This window comes from Corvus cornix, chromosome 13 (genome assembly GCF_000738735.6).
Source record: "Corvus cornix cornix isolate S_Up_H32 chromosome 13, ASM73873v5, whole genome shotgun sequence".
Taxonomy (NCBI): Eukaryota; Metazoa; Chordata; class Aves; order Passeriformes; family Corvidae; genus Corvus; species Corvus cornix.
In genome coordinates this window covers 14,697,834-14,722,150 of record NC_046343.1, presented here as the reverse complement: position 1 = coordinate 14,722,150, position 24,317 = coordinate 14,697,834, and the positions used below count along the sequence as shown (strand labels likewise).

General features: G+C 50.8%; 1 protein-coding gene across 2 annotated transcripts in view; it reads left to right on the top strand.

The window, feature by feature from the left end:
- The first annotated feature begins 1,476 nt into the window (after positions 1-1,476).
- Positions 1,477-24,317, top strand: part of PSD2 (pleckstrin and Sec7 domain containing 2) — a 71,697-nt gene continuing 48,856 nt past the window's right edge. The window contains exon 1 of one of the 2 annotated variants that reach the window (XM_039559360.1): positions 1,477-1,637. The gene's annotated coding sequence lies outside the window, so the exon portion shown is untranslated. Of the gene's footprint in view, positions 1,638-16,990; positions 17,190-24,317 lie in introns of those variants that run through there. The other variant, XM_010406264.3, reaches the window with a different exon arrangement.

The window sequence follows — 24,317 nt, the reverse complement described above, 5'->3', positions numbered from 1 at the left end:
GGGAAGCTCTTGCTTGAGGAGCTCTTGCTTGAGGAGCAGTCTTCTCATGCTATGAGATGTCTTCAGCCTCAAGTCCACTGTCAGTCCCTCTGGGTAGTGTTGATCAGAGTGGAGCTCATCTGCTCCCACCTTTGCAGATCTGCATTGGGGGAGATAGAGGGCAGGCTGTGAATTAGAATGTTTGATAAATGAGGTTGCTTTTCTGAAATATCTTTTTTAATTAAAGGAAAATGTTTGTCATGTTTTCAGAATTAAGTTCTTCTCTGTGGGTTTGGGGCAATTCCTCAGTTGAAATGCCTTTGCATGGGATGAAAGACAATCTGGAGTTAAAAAATCATTGTCCCAGCATGAGTGCTTTTGGTTCTTTCTTCCTGGCAGCAGCTGGCAGCAGTGTGGCAAGAAAATGGTTACTGGAGTAAGTGTGAGAGAGGTGGTGGTTCTGGGTTGCTTCCTGGGCTGGCTGAGGTGGTGCGTGGCTGTGAACAGCCAGGATGTGCCCCTACAGAGAGCTCAGAGCCAGCTGTGCCTGCACCCTGCTGCTGGCAATCTGAATTTCACTGCTGGGAGCCCAAAGGCATCATCCCATCCCCATCTCTGGCCCCACGAACGGGACCCAGGCAGCCCTGGGCTGGAGGTTGTGGTCTCTTGTATGTTTGTCCCTGTGTTTTCTGTCACCCCTGGGCTTCATCCAGCACCATCACTCCCTGTCCCAGACCGTGACATCTGCTCCAGCACAGGGCAAGGCAGACCATCCTCCTGCTTTACTGCTGCCTGAGCCTGCCCTCCTTCTACCCCAAAAGCATTTTCCTCTCCGGAAACCACTGTAACAGCTCTAGCAAAAACTAGAGGCACCTTTCTGCACCTCTCAGCTTCATTCCAGGCTGGTGTGCAGACTCCCCTGGCTCGGAGTGAGGGGCTGAGCTCCTGAACTCAGTGCAGGGCAGGCAAAAGGTCGCAGTGAGTGACAGGGTAAGAGATCTGATGTGGGGATATTGGCAAAATGATCTCACTGGCTTTTCTCAGGGGGGGCTCAGCCATCAGGTTAGTCCAGAAACATTCACCTCAGTTGAGGGGGATGCTATGGATCACTCCTTACTTCAAGGCTGCCCCAGACTGCTTTTGGCAAGACTGAGTTTAAGAAACAAACCACACCTGGCAGGGAGACCTTCCTCTGGAGGGGCTTAAAGCTTTCTGCAAAGGGACCTGGATGGTTTCCTACTGCCTCCTTTGAGAGCAGGAACAAGGAACAGGGCTTTGAATGGTGTCCTGAGACCTGATGCTCTGAATTTCCGTTCCAGCACACGGTCCTAGGCCAAGAAAACTGCCTGTTCTGCCAAGGCTGGGTAGGAAACTGGGCCCTGGAGCAGCGATGTGGCATTAACTCCTCTCTGCAAGGAGCACTGAGGCTCCTTTGATGAGCTCACTATCTGCAGCATTCACTTTCTTGTTTCCTTCCAAAAGACCAATCCTGCCTGGCTTAGCTGCAGCCTGACGCTGTGGAGCTTGTGAAGATGCTAATACAAGCTCAGTGATGAACCTTAATCACTTCTTAACCATGTCCTCTCTGAACTGTGCTCTGCTAGTGAGCTGTCAGCCTGGCTGGGGAAAGGCGCTGGGGGTCAAGGAGTCCAGCAGAGGTAGGTGGGCTGGAGCCAGGGGAGGGGTGGCCTTGGAGCAGGGACCATTAAACATGTTTTGGCATGTCAGTGGTCTGGCACATGGGGAATCTCCTCCTGTTTTGTTTTTTGGTGATCATTTCTTGCAAAACCCTGTGTTTAGTGAATCAGGTGGAAGGGATCAGCTGTTAGTTTGGACACACGTCCCACAGGCTCCTGGGGGTGGGATACTGATCCTGGTAGGACAGGTAGACTGGCTGTCAGCAGCAAGTCTAGAAGTCATCTCAGAGAGACTGAGAGCTGCTCTGCTTTGGCTGGGGACTGCTCGTTCCAGCTGTTTGCCTGAGCACACCACACATCTGCGTGGGCTGTCTCCATCAGGTGAGATGTGTGCGTGGACAAGCTGCCTGCTCTGCATTTGCTCCTCCTGCTGCAGTGACCAGATGTCCTACTCTTTAGCAATGTTGTCCTACTTTCAAGTAGGTTATTCTATTTTTGCCTGGCCCTGTCCTTTTTGTGACTTTGCCTTCCTACGTGTCCTGTGCCCGGCTTTCCCCTGGCAGAGGCAGAAGTTCTGCAGGTCGTGGTCCCAAGGAGCACAAGCCATTTCTCTTTGCTCTGTTTCCTGGGGAGCTTGCACAGCCCCCAGCCTTGCACACAGGGCATCAGCTCAGGGACCCAGTGCCTCCTTGAAGATCATCAGATGCTGAAGGTGCTCAGGGGGAAGGGTCAGGCTTCCAGCCTGCTTTAAGGGTCTGGGTGCCTGGCAGTCATGTTTGTTCTTGTTTGTATGTCTTATCTTCAAGCGCCAGCACTGCCAGGATCTGGAAGGGAAGTTTGAGCACAGGAGGAAAGGGCTGAGCTCACTCTCAGGGTTGAGAGTGAGCTGGGAAATGGGAATGGAGCCTTGTTGTGTAACTGCAAACAGGCAGGTTTAAGTCTGGGTACTGCCAGCTCACAAGCCTTTCTTGGAAAACACCTTGGGCTGCCAGTCCCTGCTAGCCCTGATCTCTGACTCTGGCTCTTCCCAACCTCTTCTTCACTTACCCTTTGACTTCACTTAGAAAACTTAAGCTTCTTGTTCAAGCTGTCCATGACACGCTGAGGTCAGCACATCTGAGGCCTCTCAGCTACCCCAGGTGGACTCCAGGTGTCCTGGCATGGCTGCGAGGCCATGGAAAAGGGCAGGGCAGCTGGACTGCCCCGTTGGACAGGCTGTGCTGTAGCAGGGCTGGGAGGGAGCACGCAGGGTGGAAGCTGAAGGCTGACAAGCTTTGGGCCAGTGCTGCAGTTTATTTATGGCCTGCTTAGCAATCTCAGGCAGGCAGTGTGGGTTAAGGCATCTCCTGTCCTGGATTGACAGTACAGATCCAATTAGCCATGAAAGCCTCTAATTATTTGTCCTGAATTGCTCCAGTGGTAACCAAGGCTCTGCTATCTCCTCCTTTTGTCTGTGTCCCAGCTGGAAATGCCCCAGTGTCCCTGCATCTAGAGCAGCAAGTGTGATGTGCAAGCAGAGTCAGCACAATCTAATCAAGGGAGACAGGCCCTGTGAGTTAATGAGGGGATGGACCTGCTTCATTTACTTTGGAGAGTTCTCTAAGCCCCGTCCTGGGAGACAAAGGGCTGGGGTTGCGTGTGGCAAAGATAAGGCTCACAAGATGAGCTGCTGTGGGAGAGGGGCTGCAGCCCACAGGAGGCCTGTCAGACAGGGCTTGACAGCAGGAAGTCTCTTGTGTCTCATAGGAGAGGAACACCTCCCTTATGGGGAAAGGCTGAGAGACTTGGGATCGTTCAACCTGGAAAAGAGAAGGCTTCAGGGTGACCTTGTTGTGGCCTTTCAGTACCTGCTGTGGCTACAAGAGAGCTGGAGAAGGACTTTGGACAAGGGCCTGGAGTGACAGGACAAGTGGGAATGGCTTCAAACTGTCAGAGAGTAGGTTTAGATTAGATATTAGGAAGAAATTCTTCCCTGGGAGGGTGGTGAGTCCCTGGCACAGGTTGCCCAGAGAAGCTATGGCTGTTCCATCCCTGGAAGTGCCCAAGGCCAGGTTGGACAGGGCTTGGAGCAACATGGGCTAGTGGGAGGTGTCCCTGCCTATGGAATGGAGTAGAACCAGATTACCTTTTCAGGTCCCTTCCAACCCAAACCATTCTGGGATTCCTTGATTCTGATTCTACAGTTTGGCCAGCTCAGGCTGGCAGCTGGAAGCACCAGCTGCAGGGAGCCATGGGCACGAGGTGGGGTCACACAGGCAAGACCTGAGGACTTCTGTTTTCCAGACACTCGTGCTAAGTTACAGCTGTGAATTCTCAGCTGCAAAACTATTTTAAGGGGAACAAAGCTTTGCAGGGCACTTATTGCATCTTCCTGCTTGTTCTGGGTTCTTGTGGTGCAGAAGAGGGGCCTCGGCTGTCTGTGAGAGAAAATGTGTCATTAACATTCTTAGTAGCCCTAACTCTGACCTGATATGACAGCGAATAGCTCTCAGACAAGACAGGGCAGCCAGCCTTGGCTTGAAAGCAAAATTTTGCACAAATAATATTCAGGTCCTGTATGAGGGGCCAGCTGAGTGCTTCCACCATTGTTTCCAGGCCACAGGGTCCCCCAAAAATGGGTTTTATATCATTGTCTTGAGATGCTGCCTGAAGGCAAGCCATGGCTTTGCTCACCAAGTGCACATTTTCTTTTTGTGTGGGTGGATGAGCAGCAAGCCTGCCGGCGACATGGCTCTGCCCCTGTGCAGAGAGGAGGGGAGAATCAGCAAGGATCCCCACCTGGGGGAAGCTGGGAGCTGTTCCCAGGCATCCTGGTGCAAAACAGGCTGCTGGAGCACCAAACGTGTCTCTCTGACCTCCATCCAAGGGACCTTCAGATAAGACCCGACTCTGCCAGGGCCAGCGCTGGCCCTATGAGTCAGCTGACACATCCTTCAAGCCTCTTGGTGTCCTTCCCATGCAGTCCAGAGCCTGCCAGGTTCAAGCCAGAGAGCTTCCTCCATACAAATGGGGACAAGGGGGGCGGGCTGTGAACGTACAAAAAACTTTCTTTCCTGCCCACTTGGAAAGGGGAGCCGTGGAATTTTAAGCAGCAAGGACAAAACTCTGCTGAAGAGGCCTCTTCTGTGCTTGCCTGTTGAAATCACTGATCACAGTGGTGGGGGGGTCCAGGGACATGCCAGCCTTGCCCTTATTAATGGCTCTGTTGTTGTCTGCTCCACTTTGTTGGTCTTTGCTCTGGGAGACGGTTTGCCAAAGCGGCAACTATTTTCCCCGAAGCGGCTTCCATGGGAGCTGTCCCCGTGGTGGGGCTATCCCCGTGGTGGAGGCTGTCCCTCTGTGTGGCCAGGCTGCACAATGCCAATTCTCAGACCTGGCCTGCAGGGCTGAGCCAAAGTGTTCCGGGAACCTGCTTTATGGCCACAAAACCTGAAATTGCAGGTGGAGGAGGGACAGGTGAGAGGAGACATGGGATCTTTGTTCCACCTGGGACTTTTCCCTTCTGGATTTTAAGGGTGCTCACCCTCGCAGCTCAGTACCCCAAGTAGGGGCACCACCTTCTCCCACCTTGGTCTCTGCTCTCTCCAGCAGCACCAGTTTGGCTGGGCTGGGGAAACAGTGACAGGCTGACTGGTGCTTTTCATCCATCACTTTGACCATCCAGCAAAGCAGCTGTGGGGGTGCTCTGCCCTGCCCACCTCCTGTTTCCCACCCCGAGCTCAGAGCATCGGGCCCTCTTACCTCTGTTTTTCTCCTTGAACCACTTAGTTTTAAAATAGAGCAATTATCTTCCTTCAGAAAGGAGCTTACCTGCTCCAATCTAGGGCAGTTTGACAGCGCAGCAGCCTGCACAGCTCTCCCTGGGAGCACAGTTGTGTCCCCAGCATGGGTGCTCCAAGAGCTGGAGCCCCTCTGCTCTGGAGCCAGGCTGGGGGAGCTGAGGCTGCTCAGCTGTAGAAGGGAAGGCTCCAGGGAGACCTTAGAGCTCCTTCCAGTGCCTAAGGGGGCTTCAGGAGAGCTGGAGAGGGACTTTGGACAAGGGATGGAGTGATAGAACAACGGCGGAATGGCTTCCCACTGCCAGAGATCAGCATTAGATGGGATATTGGGAATAAATTCTTCCCTGGGAGGGTGGTGCAGCCCTGGCACAGGGTGCCCAGAGAAGCTGTGGTTGCCCCTGGATCCCTGGAAGTGTCCAAGACCAGGCTGGATGGGGCTTGGAGCAGCCTGGAATAGTGGAAGGTGCCCCTGCCCATGGCAGGGGTTGGACTGGCTGATCTTTAAGGTTCCTTCCAACACAAACCCTTCTGTGATTCTAAGGGGGCTCCTGTCTGTGACTGGATGGTGGTTGGATCATTGGTTTGGTGTCTGAGGAGAGGCATTATGGGGCCTGAGCAGTTTGAGCCCTTGGTCCCACTCTTTTCTCTGTAACCACTCACATGTCAGAGGGGTGCAGGCTTGGCTCCTTGGGAGCAAGGCCGAGATGTTCTGCCAGGGTTCACAGCCCTCCCTCCATCGCCAAGCCCTGAGGGATCTCTGGATGGAGAAATTTGTTCCTGAGTCTGTGTGATAAGAAAATACAGACCTTCAAACTTTTACCTGCACATCTATCAACAAGTGACAGACCTGCAGGGGGCTGGCAGGAGCTTTCAGAGGTGGCCTAATCCATGCTCATGCCTGAAGATGGGACCAGTTCTTTTGTAGGTCACTGCCAACAGAGGCTTCTCCAACCTGCTCCTAAAATGCCTGCCTGTGACCACTGTGTGTTTTACAGGATGGGGTGCTGGCTGTGATTCAGAGTATGTAATTTCTTCCAGGCTTAAATGCTCAAAAACCAAGGGGGCCTTTGCAGAAGCTTGTTGCAGTGAAGAGTTCAGTGATGGAGCAGATTCTGCCAGGCTTGGCTGCCACACTCTCCGTGGTAGGAAGGGTTTACATCCTCACATGTGTAGATCACCTAATCTCCTCTGTCTTGGGATCCCTCTGCTGTCTCACAAGTCTACACCCAGCTGTTGTTTAATTAAAAAATAAGCAGACAGGTATTCACAGTGAAAATTAAGCTGTTTTGTTCTTTACATGTCCTTGATGCTCTCCTGGCATCTTATCTGGGGACAACAGCTCTAAGCCTTGAATTTGCATTTATTTGTGCCTTGCAAAGCCGGCTGTTTTAATTGGGAACAAACCCATGGACCAGTGAATGTCCCGTGCCGTGCAGACTGGCCATGGTGTTAGAGAGGAACACTGCCTTGTTTCCCCTTTGCCCTGCCCAGTGGGCTGTGAGGTTCAGGGGATGTGGCTGCAGCTCATGTTCAGTTCCATGTATTGGGCGACTGCTGAGGGCACTTGGCTTCTTCAGCCTGGAGCAGAGGAGGCTGAGGGGAGACCTGAAGGCAGTCTGCAGTTTCTGCATGAGAGGAAGCACAGGGGCAGCACCAATGACAGTGGCAGGACCCAAAGGAATGGCTGGAGCTGTGTCAGGGCAGGGTTAGGTTGGATATCAAGAAAAGGTTCTTCCCCCAGAGGGTGCTCAGGCACTGACCAGGCTCCCCAGGGAATGGTCAGGCTCTAAGGCTGCCAGAGCTCCAGGAGCATTTGAACAATGCTCTCAGGCACAGGGTGGGATTGTTGGGGTGTCACAAGGCCAGAAGTTGGACTGGATGATCCTTGTAGGTCCCTTCCAACTCAGCATATTCTATGACTTCACGATACAGCTTTGTGTAGCTGTGCTAAGCCAGCCTTGACACCAAACAGAGCCCATGTTGTGCTGTGTAATAGGGTCAGGAGGGTCAGGAGAACCAGAGAAAGATCTGTGTAGGGCACCCAAGGTCATGAGGAAAGGCAACATGAGCTACTGATGATTTCCAGTGTAGTAGAGGAGAGCCAGCTGACCGGAAGCTAAAGGCTGGGGCTAAACCCTTTGTAACAGAAGGTGCTTGTCCACGGACACAGACCAGGTAACTTGTCCTTTGAGCTTTGTGTCCTTTCAGTGAAGCTGGAGCTACGACTCACACCCTAGAAGTTGGGGACATACTCAGTACATTTGTCAGAGATTGATAAACCCGGGGATGCCAATGGGAGGAGACTGGATCTGTCTGCATATTCCCTGAGTCAGCAGAGCTTCTCCATCTGGTGGCTTTAGGAGACACAAAGAAGAATAAAGTTAAAAGGCAGATTTTCAAAGGTTGGAGGAGTTGAATCTCCTCGATTAAGGCACTGTAAAACACTGTGATCATCAAGCCCACCCCAGGTGTTTGTCTTGAACCAACCCAGGACCTCTTCTGAGTGGGGACCTGAGGCTGCTGGGTACACGAAGCCCAAGCTTCCATGGACACCCTCTCAGTGGATCAACTGGGGCAGGGTTTAGAGATGGTCCAGCTGAAGAAGGGTTTCCCCCCAAGAGCAGACAAACCAGGACAGGACTTGTTTCCTTTGAACTTCTGCAGGAGTGCCAAGCTTTTCCCCCAGATCCCCCAAACACTCCCACGGTCCAATCCCCAGCTTTGTACCCTGAATTACTCCATCCCTACAGAGCAAATGCAGTGGAGCAGATCCAGCCATGGCTCTGCTAATGCCTGGGGGCAGACTAGTGTCAGTCTTTTCCTTGGCATCTCCCACCTACAGCACCTCTGACCAGGAGAGTGCTCACGGCCTGAGCTCCACTGCACTCCTACAGCAATACTGTGCAGTCTTCATACTGGAAATTGGGATTTGCAGAGATGAAGTGAGTTAATGAAGGAACTCAGAGCTGTGGGGAGGGAGAGGAAAAGAGCCCAGGAAAGCTGTTAATCTGCCATTTTAATTTGCTGCATTGTACCCTGAGAACATCATCGTTGCTGAGCTACCACCCAGGTGCTCATCCAATGGGAGCTGCTGGAGATTTGCAAGTAGAAGAGCTTTAAACAAGAGACAAGGCGGATTAAACCTGACGCCCCATCGGATTCTCCTTCTCTGGGTCCCTGATCTACCAAAAGGCACCTTTTCCACTTTGCATATAATGTGAACTATTGTATAAATATTTAGTTACTCTGTTGGGAACATTAATTATAAATGGAGACGCAGCTTTTGAAAGCTGCCTGTAGGTCTGGGCACCCAATTTCCATTAATTTTAATGAGAACCAGACATCCAAATCCCATTCGGTGGCTTTGAGCATCTCAGGCAGGAAGCTTCATCTGACACCCCCGCCTCCATTCTCCCCAGTCTGCAATTCAAGAGTGAGATTTGCAAATACCTTACAAATCCTGCAGATGCCTGGGTTGCCCTTGTGCCATGCCATTGTTGTCCGCTGAGGATGGTTGGGTGGTAGCTTCAGAAGTATTTCTAATAAGTTCATCTAATCCATCCTGTTAGTTCTTTTCCTTTGCACCCCCCTCAGCACTTTGAAACAGCGATGCCTGAATGAACCCCCAGCCTGCGTGTTTTTTTGACAGAGAAGCTTTGATGCTTGCAAGTGACAGCTGTTCAGAGCAGGTCTGAAATGAATGATTGAATTATCTGACTGATTAAAAATGTGCTGTGGCTTGGAAGATCTGACAGCAAGCATTCACTTAGGCAGCTCACATGAAAGAGAGCACACATGCACATAGGGTGTGTGTTTGTGTGTGCATAGGGAAAAACAGCCGGTGAGATGGGACAGACACCCAGAGCAGCAGCTTCTTAAGCTCAGCATCCTTTCCAAAGCTCCAGATCTGCTGTGAGATGCTCAGCAAAGCTAAAACTCAGCGTGGTTGTGGAGATAATGATTATTTAGACAGACGTCAGCAGTGGTTTAGGAAATGGAAATTGAGCTAAAAAGTAGTGCAGGCTGGGGAACTACTTAACTGCATCTCAGTCCCTCCCAGCCTGTGTTTGAGGAGGGATAAACTCTGCTGCTGGAACACGGTTCCATCCTCTGTGCTGCAGGCACGTGCCATGGTGAGGAGCAGCCCCAGAGGCACCAGCTCCGTGGGAACCTATCCCGTGATCCAGAGTATGGAAAAACTTGAGCCCTGGTGAGATTAGCTGTAAATGGCTGGAAGGATGGAGAAAGGAAGCTTGGTTATGCCCTCCATGCTGTCCGTGATGGCACAGATGTGCCCATGCAGCCTTTCCAGACCTATCTCAGCTTCCTTCCCAGTCCCCACGGATGCCTCACAGAAATTCAGCTCAGCTAGAACAGAAGAGAAATATCTGGAAGTGAAATGAATGAAAAAATTGAAATTTTTTAAAAATGTGGGTTTTTGCAAATGAAACATATTTTGTCAGCTCAACAAGTTCACAGGCTCCTGCTGGAGTTCCATGCAGGGAAAAAAAATCATGTCGTAAAAGTTGCAGTTGTAGTTCTTCATTGTGAATGGTCTTCTGATAGTTTGCTGAAATTGATTTTTTCCTCAATTGTGAAACTGCTCTTCATCTCCCTACTTACAGAAGATCGCTATCTCCCCCTGACCCCCCGCGCAAAAGAGGTGAAACACTGGGCTATAACTAATTGCTTTATCAGAAATAGTTTTGGTTTGTTCTCTCAGCTGAGCCACTGAATAATTTGCTCTTTGCCCCTTCCAATGCCATTAGTGCTGTTGGGTGTCTGTAACAGCTTCAGCCTTGCCCTTCGTGCTCCTGTCCCAGTTCCAGTGGTCATTTCCACAACACTAAATGCTGCAATAGTCCTAAGGGCACACAGAGCTAATGGTAACTCATTGGCATCTGTGTCATCGCTCCATCAACATCCCAAAACGTCCCTCTTATTGAACCCATTCTGGCAACCCAGGAACACTCAGAGCAGAGAAGGTGCTGGGATTCTGCTCTTGTAAAACCTCATCATTGCTAATTGTCCCCCTGCAGCCCAGCTGTGGGAGCCCCAGGGCACCTGTGCTTCTGTCCCCCATTTCTCCCAGCCAGGACCTGACTGCTGAGCTTAAATGAAACATCAGATCATTTGAATTCTCTCTTCCACCATCTGAAAATGTCTATTTATGGACTTTTATATTTTATAGATGATAGACAAGTTGTTGACACCTCATCCCTGGAAGTGTTCAAGGCCAGGTTGGACAGGGCCTGGTCTAGTGGAAGGTGTCCCTGTCTATGGCAGGGGGGTGGAACAAGGAAAGCTTTAAGATCCCTTCCAACCCAAACCATCCTACGATTCTATTAATATAATGTAAATCAGGTTTATAACTTCAAAAATTGTTTTTAATCCCCCTTTCCCTATCCCAAGTCTTTCAAAAATCAGAGCCAGCGGACCTGGCTGTGGCCTCTGGGTTGGACTCTGACAGTCTTAAAGGTGAGGGTAGACGTGCCAACACCTCCAGTCAGAGTCAGTGCTGCCCAGTACATGGACAGTGGGGTTTACCTTGGCCTGAGTTTTCTGCTGCCCTTGGTCACTGTACCTAATCCTACAGGCTGAGCAGTCCTTGGCCTGGAAGATCCAGGGCCTCTCTTCCCACAGCTGAAGTGTCCTCACTTTCTGTGTCTTGGACTGTCTCAGGTAACGGCAAATTCTCCTTCCATTGCTCTCTGCCCCTTCACATCAGTGCTCCAGAACCTGCTCACAGCCAGCAATTTTAGTCCTCACACCCTCCAAAATTCCTCTCCAGCTCTCTTGGAGATGCTTCAGGGGCTGGAAGGCCACAGTTAGGTCACCCCAAAACCTTCTCTTCTCCAGGCTGAAAAACCCAACTCTCTCAACCTTTCTCCATAGCAGAGCTGCTCCATCCCTCTGATCATCTTGGTGCCCCCTCTGGACTTGCTCCAACAGCTCCACGTCCTTCCTGTGCTGGGACCCCGAGCTGGAGGCAGAACATGTCCCAGTATTCCGCCAAGGGATGCTCTTCCACTCAGGTTGGAGCGGATGAGCCCCGGTGCAGATGGATCCTTGCAGACTGCCGGATCGAACAGGGGGATGGACAAATAGCTTCCCTAAACAGCTTCATAACAAAGTGAAAGAAAATCCATGTTCCCAGAACAGCTTTTCAGCCTCAGGGATAGATGCTGAAGGACTCGTGCTGCTGCCAATGCGCAGCCCCACAGTTTCTAAAAATGACAGATGATAATTTTCTGTTACCAAAAGTATTGCAGTGAATTTGGTGTGATTCTGGACCAGGCCTCAGCTGGACAGATAAAGGTGAATTGATTACTGAACTCAGAATTAATGGTTGCTTAAATGCCCTAATTGCATTTGTTCTGAGCAGAATGTGATCCTAAATTGATAATATGTATGCAAGGCACTTGAAAGTGGTCAATTTTCCTAAATTGGGAACAATTACAAACAAGAAATGATTGGAGGAAAAACAGAGAAAAAATGTGTGTTCTAAATGAGGGTTGCTTAAGAAAACTTTGATAGATGCTGTCTCCTCCACAGCATGCACACAGTTCTGCAGTCATTGAAGATATTCTTAGCTAAGAATCTATCATTGTTAAGGAAGCAAAAATCAGAAATAAATAATCAGTAATAAAAACCCAAATAGGAAAAGGAGGGATTTGGTAACAAAAGCAATGAATTAACTGTTACATAATGCAGAGGCCTGGAAGGCTAATCTGGAAGAGCAGTCAATGAAAATTATGTTTGGTGGCATTAAGGACTATTTGGGAGTGTGCATGTGTGTGTGTTGATATGCATGTATGTCAGGAAGAAAATAAATGCAGCAGGTTCGCTTTAGATGAAGCTGGTAAAGACTCTGCTCTGATACTGCAAAAAAAAGTGTCCAGTCAAAGATTAAAAGCTCTGGAGAAAAGCAGACTGATGGGTCCATATCCTACAGAGGGGATGGAAAGCTGCTTGCCCCAGCAGTAACCAGGCAGCGCATTAAATGGCAGCTGGTAACTTGAAATATTTGTACATGTCTAGGACTAGGAAAACTACATGGCATGATTTCATAAGGCATCGTGAGAGGTCCTGTTAGGGTGTTGGTACTTCCTGCATGTCAGTACCTGAGTGTTGGGGAAGGGGGTACCCAGAGAAGCTGTGGCTGCCCCATCCCTGGAAGTGTCCAAGGCCAGGTTGGACAGGGCTTGGAGCAACGTGGGATAGTGGAAGGTGTCCCTGCCATGGCAGGAGGTGGAACTGGATGGGCTGTAAGGTCCTTTCCAACCCAGGCCATGCTATGATTCTATAAAATTAGTCCAACAAAACAGGATGACATTTGTTTTGGTGAGATGATGGATGGCAGAGAGGGGGAGGCTCCTAGCACTGGGGTATAATAAAAGATGGAAGAGGTGCTGCAGACCCCTTGTAGCCAGAAGAACAGCGGGCTCCCTGTGGGACCTCCAGGCACTTGGCTCACATCAACTGCTGAGGATACAGCTTTCACACACTAAAAGTTACTGAAATTAGGACAAGTCAGATGCTGTGAGTGGTCAGGTCTGCTTGGGGAGCTGATTTTGTGTCAGCAATGGGCTCTCAGGAAGACAAGTGCAAATTCATACACTCAGAAACCCCCGTGGGCAGAGAAAAGATGGTGTTTTGGAGGACAGTGACTCATTTGAAAGTTCCTATGAAGGAAGATGGAGAGTGAGCAGAGTGCTCATCCAGCAGCATCAATCTTACCTTCTGCCAAAACCTGAAATGCCAGGAATTATGACTCCCATATTCCAGACTGGGATTTCCCAGGCAGAAGTGCCTGCTCTGGGCAGGGAATCAAAAACCTCCATGGCACATGGAGATTTGTTTTGCATGAGCAAGAGAGGTGAGTAATCCCTACACAGGAGATTAGTGCACAGTGTCCTTTTGGGACTTCCAGAGGGCTCTGGTGGCTGTGCTGGGCACTGGCCAGGCTGGTGCTCAACTCTGAGTCTTGGTCCAGCACCCAGGAAGTTATTGAGGAGCTTAGAGAATGAATTGTGGTGTAGAAAACCAGGCTCCTGTGGAGCCCTAAACAAATTTCACTTGAATGTATATCCAGGAGGAGGTTACAAGGGAAACTGGTCACAGTCTGTGGGGAAAGAAAAACTCCAAGGGGAACATTCTTGAAGTAGTTGGGCTTTTTTGTCTAGGAAGATCCAATGGTTGCAGGGTGACCCCAGACACGGTGTTTAAGTGCAGGTGCTGGGATTGGAGTTGTTTCACCTGTGAGTTAATTGACTGTTGGACAGTTTGTCTCAGGGTGAGGCATTTTGTGTAGCTCTCTGCCTTCTGCCTACACCTGTGACTGACAACAGCCCACTTGGACGCAGAAATTCCGGGTGTGGACTTTCTGAGCACATTTTACCTCCAAGGACAGGCATCACCCAGGACAAAGAACTGATCTTAAGTGTCAAGAGAAATGCAGACAAAGGCTCTCAAGGACTGACCCTTATTCTTCAGAGGGGCTGTTATCCCCCTCCACATCCCCCTGCCCACACCACCTGCGTGCAGCAAGGTCCTCATAAGGATTTCTCCTAATTATGGCTTTCATCAAAGTGACTTGTACTGAAAGTTAGTGAATCCCAGCTGGGAAATCCAAGGGATTTCCTGAGAAAAACAGCTGTGTGAGGACATGGAAGCATGCTCATTCCTGGGTACAAAACAGTGCCAGCGATGGTTTAATAATAAAAATTGAGAAGGCTGAGCAGCACCCAGGGGTGTCCTTGTGTGCCACACTAAGCATCAAGAGCAGGGCATGGCTGGAAAGCTCTTTGTAACAGGGATTCAGCACTTCAAGCAGAGGCATTAAACTACAGTTAAGGCACTTTTAAAGTGGTGAGGGTAGTCAATAAACCCTCTGGGGCTGCAGGGTAAGTAAGTGGTCCTGTCTTCTCCACTCAGAGCAAAAGGGGAGCAGAGTCTGTGGAGCTGCCAGCCTTGGAGCCGCCTTGGAGCAGCCGTGGAGCTCGGGTTTGGTGGATCCCATGGGGCTACATGAACATGCTCCTATCTTTTTTCCAGGTGTCCCCCTCTGCCCTCAGCTTAGCTGGAGTGTTGCCATGGTCTGTATGGTGCAGGTGTTGAGTGGTCTGCAGTGTTCTTTGGTGCCTGCAGTTCCCTGCTGCCTGGCAGGCTCCCAGAGGGGTGCTTTGACTTGTTTGGGGGCTTGAGGGGTGGCTCCCCTGATGCTGGTGTGGAGGGAAGGTGTCCTTACCTCAGGATGTCCCCTCTTCCTCAGAGAACTCGTGTCACAGGTGGCAATCAGCATCTGCATGTTCACCTACACATCCAGACAGTTCAGCAGCACACACAGAATCGCTGTAGTTCAGGAGTTTTCTTAATTGGAAGAAAACATTATGACATATTCAAGGCATCTGACAGATCTACCAGGAGAAATCTCTGTACCCTGTTGCTGCCAGGAATGCCCAATCAATGACAGGGACAGGCTTACTACCCTGCCAAAGGGAGGAGAGGAGGTTTCTCCCTGAATCCAGCTGTTGATATGCTCATTCCCAGGAGCAGAATGATTGATAACCCAGTTATTTGGAACCCACTAGTGGGTGTATTCTTAGAAACTAGAACCTCGTTTTCTCATGCTGCACAATGTCATTTCCTAGGACTGGCTGCACAGAAATTGGATTTTGTTCCCTGCCTTCAGACCTAAACAGCACAACAGACTGATAAATATTGATTGTGCTTTTATATTTTAATTTTTTTTGGTGAAGCACCCTAACCTGATAATTGTTTGATTACAAATACATTAGAGTTGATCGGAGAGAGCAGCAGGACAGACTTTTATGATGGTGTAAGGCAAATCTCTTAGATGAAGGGGACCCTGTGGGAGGTTAAAAGCCCCGCACATGGATTTGCCCAGCTTCTTGACTGTGGCCATTTTTGTGTCTCTCCAGCACAGTAACCTTCATTCACACTTGCATTTGCTGGAAAAGTCCTGGGTATAGCTGCAGGGTGGCTCATTACATGGCTCATTACCGATACTATCCCTGGCACACAACCCCATGTGCTGTGCTGGGGGTATCCCTGCTGGAAGGATGTCCGGCTGTGTTCTGCTGAGCTGCTCCAGGACATTGTTTCACCTCATGGCTGTTCTCCAGTGTTGGGATGTATGGCTGTACATTGTAATCGTATATGGGGGTTTGTCTGCTCATTCAGCGATGCGTGTGCCCTGGAACAAGTTTTCCAAGAGACAGAGGTCTAGGGAGAGGTTTTCTCTGTGGAATCTGGAAGCCATGAGCTGTCTTGGAACATGCATCTGGGGCAGACACCAAATCCTTTTCCCTCACCCAGAGGTTCAGTGGGGCTTGGAGCAACCTGGTCTAGTGAAAGGTGAACCTGTCCATGGCCTGGGTTGGAACCAGGTGGTGGTTCAGGTGCCTTCCAACCCTTCTGTGATTCTGTGACCCCACAGCCTTGTGCGGCAGTCAGGGTGCACATCCTGGGTCCTGTGTGTCACCAAGACGTGGGTGATTCCAGTACAAAGGTGTGTCAGCTCTGGGTGAAGGATCCTTGTAGCTGGCCACTGTCCCGGCTGGCCCAGGCTAAGGGACCACTGGCTTGTGCTCCAGCTGGGCAACTTGACCCAGAGAGCACCCACCACCCCTCACCTGTGCACCCACAGAAACCCCCATTGCATCACAGCCACCAAAAGGCCAAGACACACTGTTTGCCCTACACCACTGCTCTGTTCACTGTCTGGTAAAAGGGCCCTAAAGCAGGAACAGCCTTGTGTCCCCGTGCCTCTCCACCCCACACTGCATGCCCAGCCCTCTTGGTGAGCCAGGTTCCTGGGTAAGCCTGTAGACAAAGCCATTGCCTTTGCATGAAAGAGCTGTCAGGATGGAGATGTGTCAGTGGTGGTGAGCAGGCACCAGGCCCAGCCCACGGTGGTGGGAGAGGCTCTGGAGCCGGCTTGGCAGGCACATAGGCAGCACTGCTGCTGGAGCCAGGGGGGCTCTTCAGCCAGGGATGGGATGGGACGGGACGGGACGGGGTGGGGTGGGATGGGATGGGATGGGATGGGATGGGATGGGATGGGATGGAGCTGCAGCAGGTGGGAGTGTCCAGAGGCACGGAGCAACCCAACCTGCAGTGCTGGGGTCTGCACCAAGGTGGGTCCTTGAGGCATTGCCAGTGCTGCACATCTGCATTTGGAAGCGCATCAGTTGTTAAAGACACTGAGAGCATTTGGCAGGATTTCAACCCAAAACTTCAAGCCAGTGTCAGTTTGCAGGGTGACGATTTGCTGGCTGGAAGCAGAGCAGTCCCTCAGTGCTCTGCAGGTGCCCGTGGGGGGGGGCAAGCCCCAGCACTCCGGGGACATCCCTGGCAGCTCCTGCGCTGCGAGCGGAGCCTCCCAGCCAGCAGCGGGTCTGCTCCTGCCAGGGGCTCTGCCGGGGGCTTCGCCAGCCAGAGCTCTATTCCATCCTTTCCCTGGTCCATTCACCATGCCTCCCGCCTCCTCCCCCTCTCCCCGTCCCTCCCACCCTGCCTGCTGGATCCCCAGCAGTCTCTTGACACCTTGGGGGAAGGCTGGGAGGTGTAACCATCGCCAGCGAGCGAGGAAGAGCAGGAGAGAAGGGAGAAGGAAGCCAATAACAGGGAGGTCTAGGAAGGTGGTGAAGGGGGAGGGACGGGGCCACTCCTCCATCGGTGGGACTGCAGATTATTTTGCATGGATTGTTGAAGAGAAAAGGGAGCTGCATTTGTGAAGGGACCAAAAAATAAACAGCTCACTGCTCGGGTAAGTGCCAATGCGAGCTCCCCGGCTCTCATTGTCATGCTGTACATCGATCCCCCCTCCCATTTTGCTTCGTTATAATGGGTTTGATTCTTATTAGGATTATTTGATGCATCAGCTGTATGCTTCAGTTGCTGGAGACTGAGCCTCCCCGGTACGTGTGTGTGAGTGTGTGTGTGTGTGCATGCGCGTGCATGTGGGAAGATGCCCATTCTCTGGATATACATTGACACATTTTTCCAGCTCTCAGTGTGGTGTCTCGTTCGCAGTGTTACCCCAAAGCGTGCCGTGCACACACACACAAATGGTGTTGGCTGCTCCTGCCTTTAAAATCCACTCACACACGCAATTATTGATGCTGAAAATTAAACGGGGGGCTCTTAAATCACAGTCCTCAGTGGCAGGGGGCTACTTCTCTTTATCCTGAGCCTGACACGTTCAGTATTATGTTTTATAGCAAAGCTACATTTAAAGATCAATTCGGCAGTGGTTATTGCATCCAAATTACATGGTTGTCATGGAGATGGTACAGAGAAGCTGAAGTGATATGACTGCATCTGGACTGGAGTGGGGCTTCGCTGCCGAGTGAGATCCTGCCTTGCCTCCTGTGTCTTTTTGTCTCTGCTGGGTTACAGTTTCTTTTAATCTTGAATGAAGCGGTGCCGTATTAGAGGATTTAGAGGTCGAGCTGCTGGGAAGGGCGTGTGTTACCCCCACTCAGCACTGGGTTATTATCATAATTGTTCTATTAACATCTGCATCTCCCTGAATTTCTTCCACAAGTCTGGGAAAGAGGAAGGCGTCAGAAGGACAGATAGTTTTCTGAACACAGCTAGGGCTGGGAGTACTTTCTAAACGGATACCTGCCATGCCCACACCTCCCTGCCGGCTCCCACACCTTGGGGGACAAAAGGGAAAGGATGCTCTTATTTTAGCCATGTTTATCTTCCATTTTGCTGCCTCAACTTTGAGGATTCAAGGAGCCAGTCACCTGTTCATCACTGTCAGGGGAATGGCTTTTTTCTTTTGTTTTGTTTTTTGTTATTATATTTGTTTGCTTTGCAACTGGTAATATGGATGTGTTGGCAGTTGGGAAAGAAAATCCATAATTTATGAGAATGAAATTTTCCTGCCTAAGGCTAGCTAGAATACAAAGAGTATATCTGTGGGAAGGGCATGTTATATGTTACAGATGTGTATTTCTCTAGCGGCTGGGAGTAAATCACACTATTGTGCTCATCTTCATTATTTTGGGTGTTAGGCTGGCTTTAGTCAATATTTAATCTAAGCTCATTGTGTGCTCACACAATAAACGTGCAATTTGGAGCCTAACTTTGCATCTCTAAAATGCTTTGGGAATGCATGTGGCATTGTCTCCATAAATGCAATTTCACCCTTTTCTGCGAGACCAAGCCTATTGTGGCATGTAAATATAGTAAAAGGCACTGGTGGAAGCAAGCCCATCAGAATGGCAGTGTTTCTCTAATTGTATCACTAAACATAAGACAGAATTAATTACTAGGATAAACAGAGCTTTGTAGCTCTTGGATCAGGATAATATTTGCATGGAGTTCCAGGCCTGCATTATAGTAGCTGGCATTATGGCTTAAATTCCCCCCATGCCAGTAGATAATGTTTTTAGCCAGGAGTGGAGCATATTATCATTAGATACTTTTGCATTAAAAATATGTTAAATCCCCATGTCCTTGTCAAATTGTCCATTGCAACTGTTCCAAAGTCTGTGATTCAACCAGGATTTTCCTTAATGTGATTTTTCCCATGCAAGTCCAAACGAACAATGGATAAAGTCTGAAAGTGGGCAGCCAAGTCCAGAGGGGATGGCTAATTCGCAAAATGGATGGTCCTCATTTTGTGTCTCTTTTCCCCCTAAAAGTTAGGCACAAGTGGAGGTGAAGTGGGTAGTTTTCCCTGGAGATCCCCTTGGATGTGTGAGGCTGGAAGCCAAGTAGTTCTGCATTAATACTGAGTTCACTCCAGTCTCAGCTCCTTATCACTCTTCAGCCCACCCTAGGATGTAGCTGAGTTATTCTCTGGGGAAACTGAGGCTTGGCATGGTCAAGTGACTTGTCAAGGTGACAGTGCCAGCATTGGGCAGGGGACACAGGAGCTCTGCCAGGAAGAACCTCTGTGTTACCACCAGGCCTGTTCAGTGCCCGGATGGTCCTGCTGCACTGGAGAAGTGGTGATGGGAAGCAGTAACTCCAGGTCATGGAGACCAGGTGGCTGGGGTGAGGGTGTGTTTGCTGAGGCCACTCATGAGAGCTTCACAGAGGGTGGCAAGGGGGAGTCAAGCAGTTTCAGACCAGCTTCTGAGGTGCCCAAGAAGAGGACTTGCTTTTCTGACCTCAGGGTGTTCTCCTTACGTGGCCCATCACGTGGCTCTTCACATGAAGCACTCACAGGTGTCTTGGCTTTCTGCTCTCCCCACTGGTGCTGCTCACCTCTCATCTCTTTGCTGAAATACTCTGTATTGCTCTTCTGGACTTCAGCCTACAGTACCATCACTTCTCTGCACTCCATCCCATCACCCAACACCTTTTTGTCCTCTTCCTCCGTGGGTTTTCCCACCAGTGAAGCTCCCTCCATCCAGCAGTGCCACAAGCTTCCATGCCATGGTTTGTATGTTCTGTGCCTGTCCTGAGGCACACAGCGCTGGGTATGCCGGGCCACCATGTCAAAGGGACTGAAGTGAAAATTCTCCTTTGAAATCTGAAGTTGCCGCATGTGGTGTCTGTGGTTTTGCACAAAGCTGGAGCTGGTGCTTGTTGCCAGAAGGAAATGGAATTCCCTGTTCAGCACAGGCATCTGTGCACGGCCCTGCTGACTCGCACAGGTTGGTGGAGTTGCCAGAAGGATGTTCCCTGGGCTGGGAGGGAGCTGTGGCTACTGCCAGCAAAGTGCTGGCTATGGGCGGAGCGATTCCTGCTGAGGGAAAAGCTTCCTTCGAGGTTGTGTGCGAGCAGTCCCTGGAGTGGGTGATCTCCTGGTGGAAGTGGCCACATCCCTTGTGGGTGCTGCTTGCTCTGCTGCCTGGCAGTCTCTGCTGTGGACACACCTCTTTGCCAGATTTGCTGGGGGTGAAAACATCCTCCTCGCCCTTTTGTCAGGGAAATGCCTTTCCCAGGGATGTGCTGGGACAGGGTTCATGGGAGGCTCAGTGCATCCAGGCTCTCAGTGGCGGGATGGAGCCACAAGAGTGGCTCAGGGGTATATTGTGCTCAGGAGGCTTGGTGTACTTCCCTGTGGGGGTTACAGTGTGAGATGGACAAGGTCAGCTCTGGCTCCCTCCCTGTTTCCTGTGACCCTGGGGAGGTGACTGGCAGGCTGGGCTCACGGGGGAGAGGCACCTGTCCAACCTGGACATAACCACCTCTCCCTTTGTCCTCACAGCTGTCCTTTGTGTTCCCGCAGGACCTCCAGAGGTGGCTGAGATGCTCAGGGAGATCCTTCCCTGCAGTCCATAGCCCGACCTTCCTGACCCTGGGCAGCACCCAGCTCTGCTCGGGTCCCAGGTAGGGACACGGGTGATTCCTTTAGAGCAAACACTTCCCATCACTGAATCAGCCCCAGTGCTCCCTCACTTACACCAGGCAGGGCCAGAGAGAGTGAGGAGCTGCAGGCAGCCCCAGCAGAGATGCTGCAGCTGAGCCCAAGCCTCTTCTTGTGCTCTCCATGCTTTTTCTGGGCTCTGGGCCTCAGCCTGGCACTGGGCACATAGTTTGTCACCTACCTCTTCACCACTGCTGCTTACATTTCCTCCACTCCTTTCTCTTCCTCCTTCTCATCACCTCCCCTCGTGGTTTCTCAGCTCAGTGGTTTTGAAGGGCCTGGCTGGTGGCTGTGGAAGAGGCAGGGCTGGCAGGTGGCTCAGGCTGTCTGCTGTTGGGTTTTTTGAAGGAATAGTGTGTCCCCATGTCCACATGTCCTGGCCAGGAGCTGTGCTCACACTGGGTCCCAAAAGAGGAGATCACACCTGAAGGGATCTTCCCAGCACCACTCTGAGGGACGCCATGGGAGCTGGTCAGGGTGTCACCTCTGTGGTGCCACCAGCCTTGCCTCATCTCCTGCTATGTCCTCTTCTTCTCTGAGACCTCCTGGATGGCTCCCGGCAAAGGTGGTGTTGGTGGGGTGCCCTGACATTGCTGGCTGCTGTAAGACACCTCATCAGGCCCAGGAAAGGCTTTCTTTCAAGCAGGATGAGCCCAGGAGTCATCCCAAGACTTTCTGCTTTCCTCTACAGCATGGGACATGAACTGGTTCTGAGGATAATCTCGCGAAGCCCCAGTCTGGCAAAACCTTGTGCGCTGGTTTTGTGTCTTCCTCTCTCCAGCTCTGACACCTCCACTCTGCAGAGGCCCCCAGTGTCTCAGGGAGCTTTTCCTGCATTGTGATCGTGGCAGAGACCATGCTGAGGACAGGGCCACTCTGAGATCTTCTGGATGAAGTGTTTTCTGGGCTGGGGGGCTCGCAGCTGGATTTGGTGTCTTGTGCGGTCACTGCCCATCCTTGTCTCCCCTCCAGGCGATACAGCTGAGCCCCTCGTGTCGCTGCAGCCTTTCTGTGGCTCTGGGATGGAGAACTGAATTCCCCCTCAAAAGACAAAACCTAGGAGAGCAAATCCCAGTGATGTCCCCTTTCTGGGGGTTAGAGCATGTGCCTCTGAGCTCTCCTGATCCACATCAAGTGGGAAAACTGACATCAGACCCAGTGACTGGTATGCTTACGGTTCACCAACTGTACTGAAAAGCCCAGGGAAAATGATGTGAGCTCAGTCTCCTCTCTGGCTTCTCCTCCCCCATGTGCAGTTGTCTCTCTATTATTTTCTTGATATGGAAAAACAAATTTGACCCAAATATCTTTTTCTTTTAAATCTTTAATAATTTGTGAGGTAGTAGGGAAACGCTGTGATACCAAACTAAATTGAAGGGTTGCATTTTTTGTTTTCTGTATTTGCTTACATGCTCCAAAGTCAAGGCATAAAGCTCAGTTTTTGCAACTTTTTTTTTTTTTTTTTTAATCCAGCTTTTCAGTGGTTTCAGCACAAGTGCATCACAACTCTAGGTAAGGTTTAGCTGACCTATAATCCCAATTTTCAGCAAGTGAACAATTTTTCCAAAAAATTTCACACAGTTCTGGGCAAAAGCCTCATAGAGGTGGAGAGGGAGTTCCCCGTGGTACCTTCCAGCCTTCCTCCAGCACCTGATCCAGAACTGGCTGGTCTGAGGCTGGCTCAGGGAAGCATCCAGGTGCTGCCATATACAGAGCAGGACTGCATCCTCCTCCACAGCAGGGCCTGGGCACGCTCACAGAGATCTCTGCCCACTCTGTGCATGGCCGATTGCTGTTGGCTGGTGCTGGACACAGAAGGAAAGGATGGTCCTGGTCTAGTGGCAGGTGACCCTGCCTATGGCAGGGGTTTGGAATGAGATGATCTTTAAGGTCCCTTCCAACCAAGCCATTCTGGGGTTCTGTGGCACCTTCTCCAGTCCACCCACAGCCTCTCCCGTTGCTTGTCCTAAAGCAGCGTCTCCTCACCGCACATCCTGGCAGTTCAATGAGTGTTTGGACAACACTCTGAGGCACAGGGTGGGACTGTTGGGCTGTCCTGTGCAAGGCCAGGCGTTGGACTCGATGATTCTTGTGAGTCCCTTCCAACTCAGGGTATTCCATGGAGGACAGACCTTGCAGACTTGGATGAGTGCTGCCCTCAGTGTGACACGAGGCACCACTCCCAGCACTGAGCTCACCTTGTGTGGGGCTCTGCTCCTTCCCAGATTCTGCATATTTGCTCCTCAAACAGGCACTGGTGCCCAGACTGTGGGAGTGGATGGCAGTGAACTGGGACCCTGGAGCTTTGGACACTTCCTAGGAACAAAAGCAAGCAGGCTGTGGATGCAGCCTGCCCAAGCAGGACACAGGCACGGGGGGAACAGAAGGGGTTTCTGGCCAGAGGGGGATACACGATGCAGGGAGATTCTGCTAAATTAAAAATATATATTTGTCTTTGCTGGTACAACAGAAGCTAGGGGAGCAGGCAAGAGGAAAGCGAGAAAGCTTTATTTAATTAGATTATAAGGCCCCAAAGGCTTCAGACTCATAAAAAAAATGAATTGATTTTTGTAATTGAGGATGGGGTTTCTGCCAAGTGCTGCCTTAATGAGTATTTAGGTTTTGCCTCCTAAGTTAGCAGCACCAGGCAAGGGCAGCTATTCAAGCCACTCCTCACCAGAGTCTTGAGTTTGGAAATAGGAGCTGCCTGCCTGCAGTTGGGAGTCTTAACCTGCCTTTCCAGGAAAGGACATCATGTGTCCTTTCAAGGCAGTTTATCCAGGTCTCTTGGTATTCTCTCAACATGAAATCCCTCCCTCTTCCCCAGACCCCAGGAGGCAGCTTTCTCCATGCATGGGTGTGGAAACTGAGGCAGCAGATAATCACAGGGTTGTTTTTCCTCCCAGAAGTAGAAAGAATTAATTTGCTGCAGCAGCTGAGGCAGTTTCCTTTGGTGGCTCCTTCCTAGGCACTGGTGGAACAGGTGTGGGGCACTGGAAGCCCATCCTGTGCCACCCCTGCCTGGGAAGGTGCCTCTCCTGCAGGTGATCCTTAAAGCACAGCACCTGAGCACGATGAAAGGGTGTTTGGTGCATGCACAGCTGGGACCTGCCTCTGCAGGAGCCATAGGACACCAGGGAGGGCATTATCCCTCAGCCCAAACCATAAGACTGTCTGGAAAGAACAAGAGATTTTTATCTCAGGCTTTTGGACCTACCTCCTTTCACCCCTACACTCTTCCTCCACAGTCTTTTCATTTTTGCACCCAAGAATCGGGAGAGTTCTGTGTGCACAGGTGGCTTCAGGATTTCCTGTGTGCCCTCATTGTGAGAGCTGTGAGAAGTCCAAGAGAAGGTGACTCCAAAATGCCTGGCAGGAATGTTGGCCCAGAGCTGCCTGGGATCAGGAGCAGAGAAACAAGCCCAGGTGAAAGGCAGGAGGTTTGGATGTGCAGCAGGATCACAGCTTGATAGCAACACCTAAACTGCAGATGTGTTACTATTACTGCCATCAGAGCAGGGGAGCAGAAAAGTGGCCACAAAATTCCAGCAGCTCCTGGTA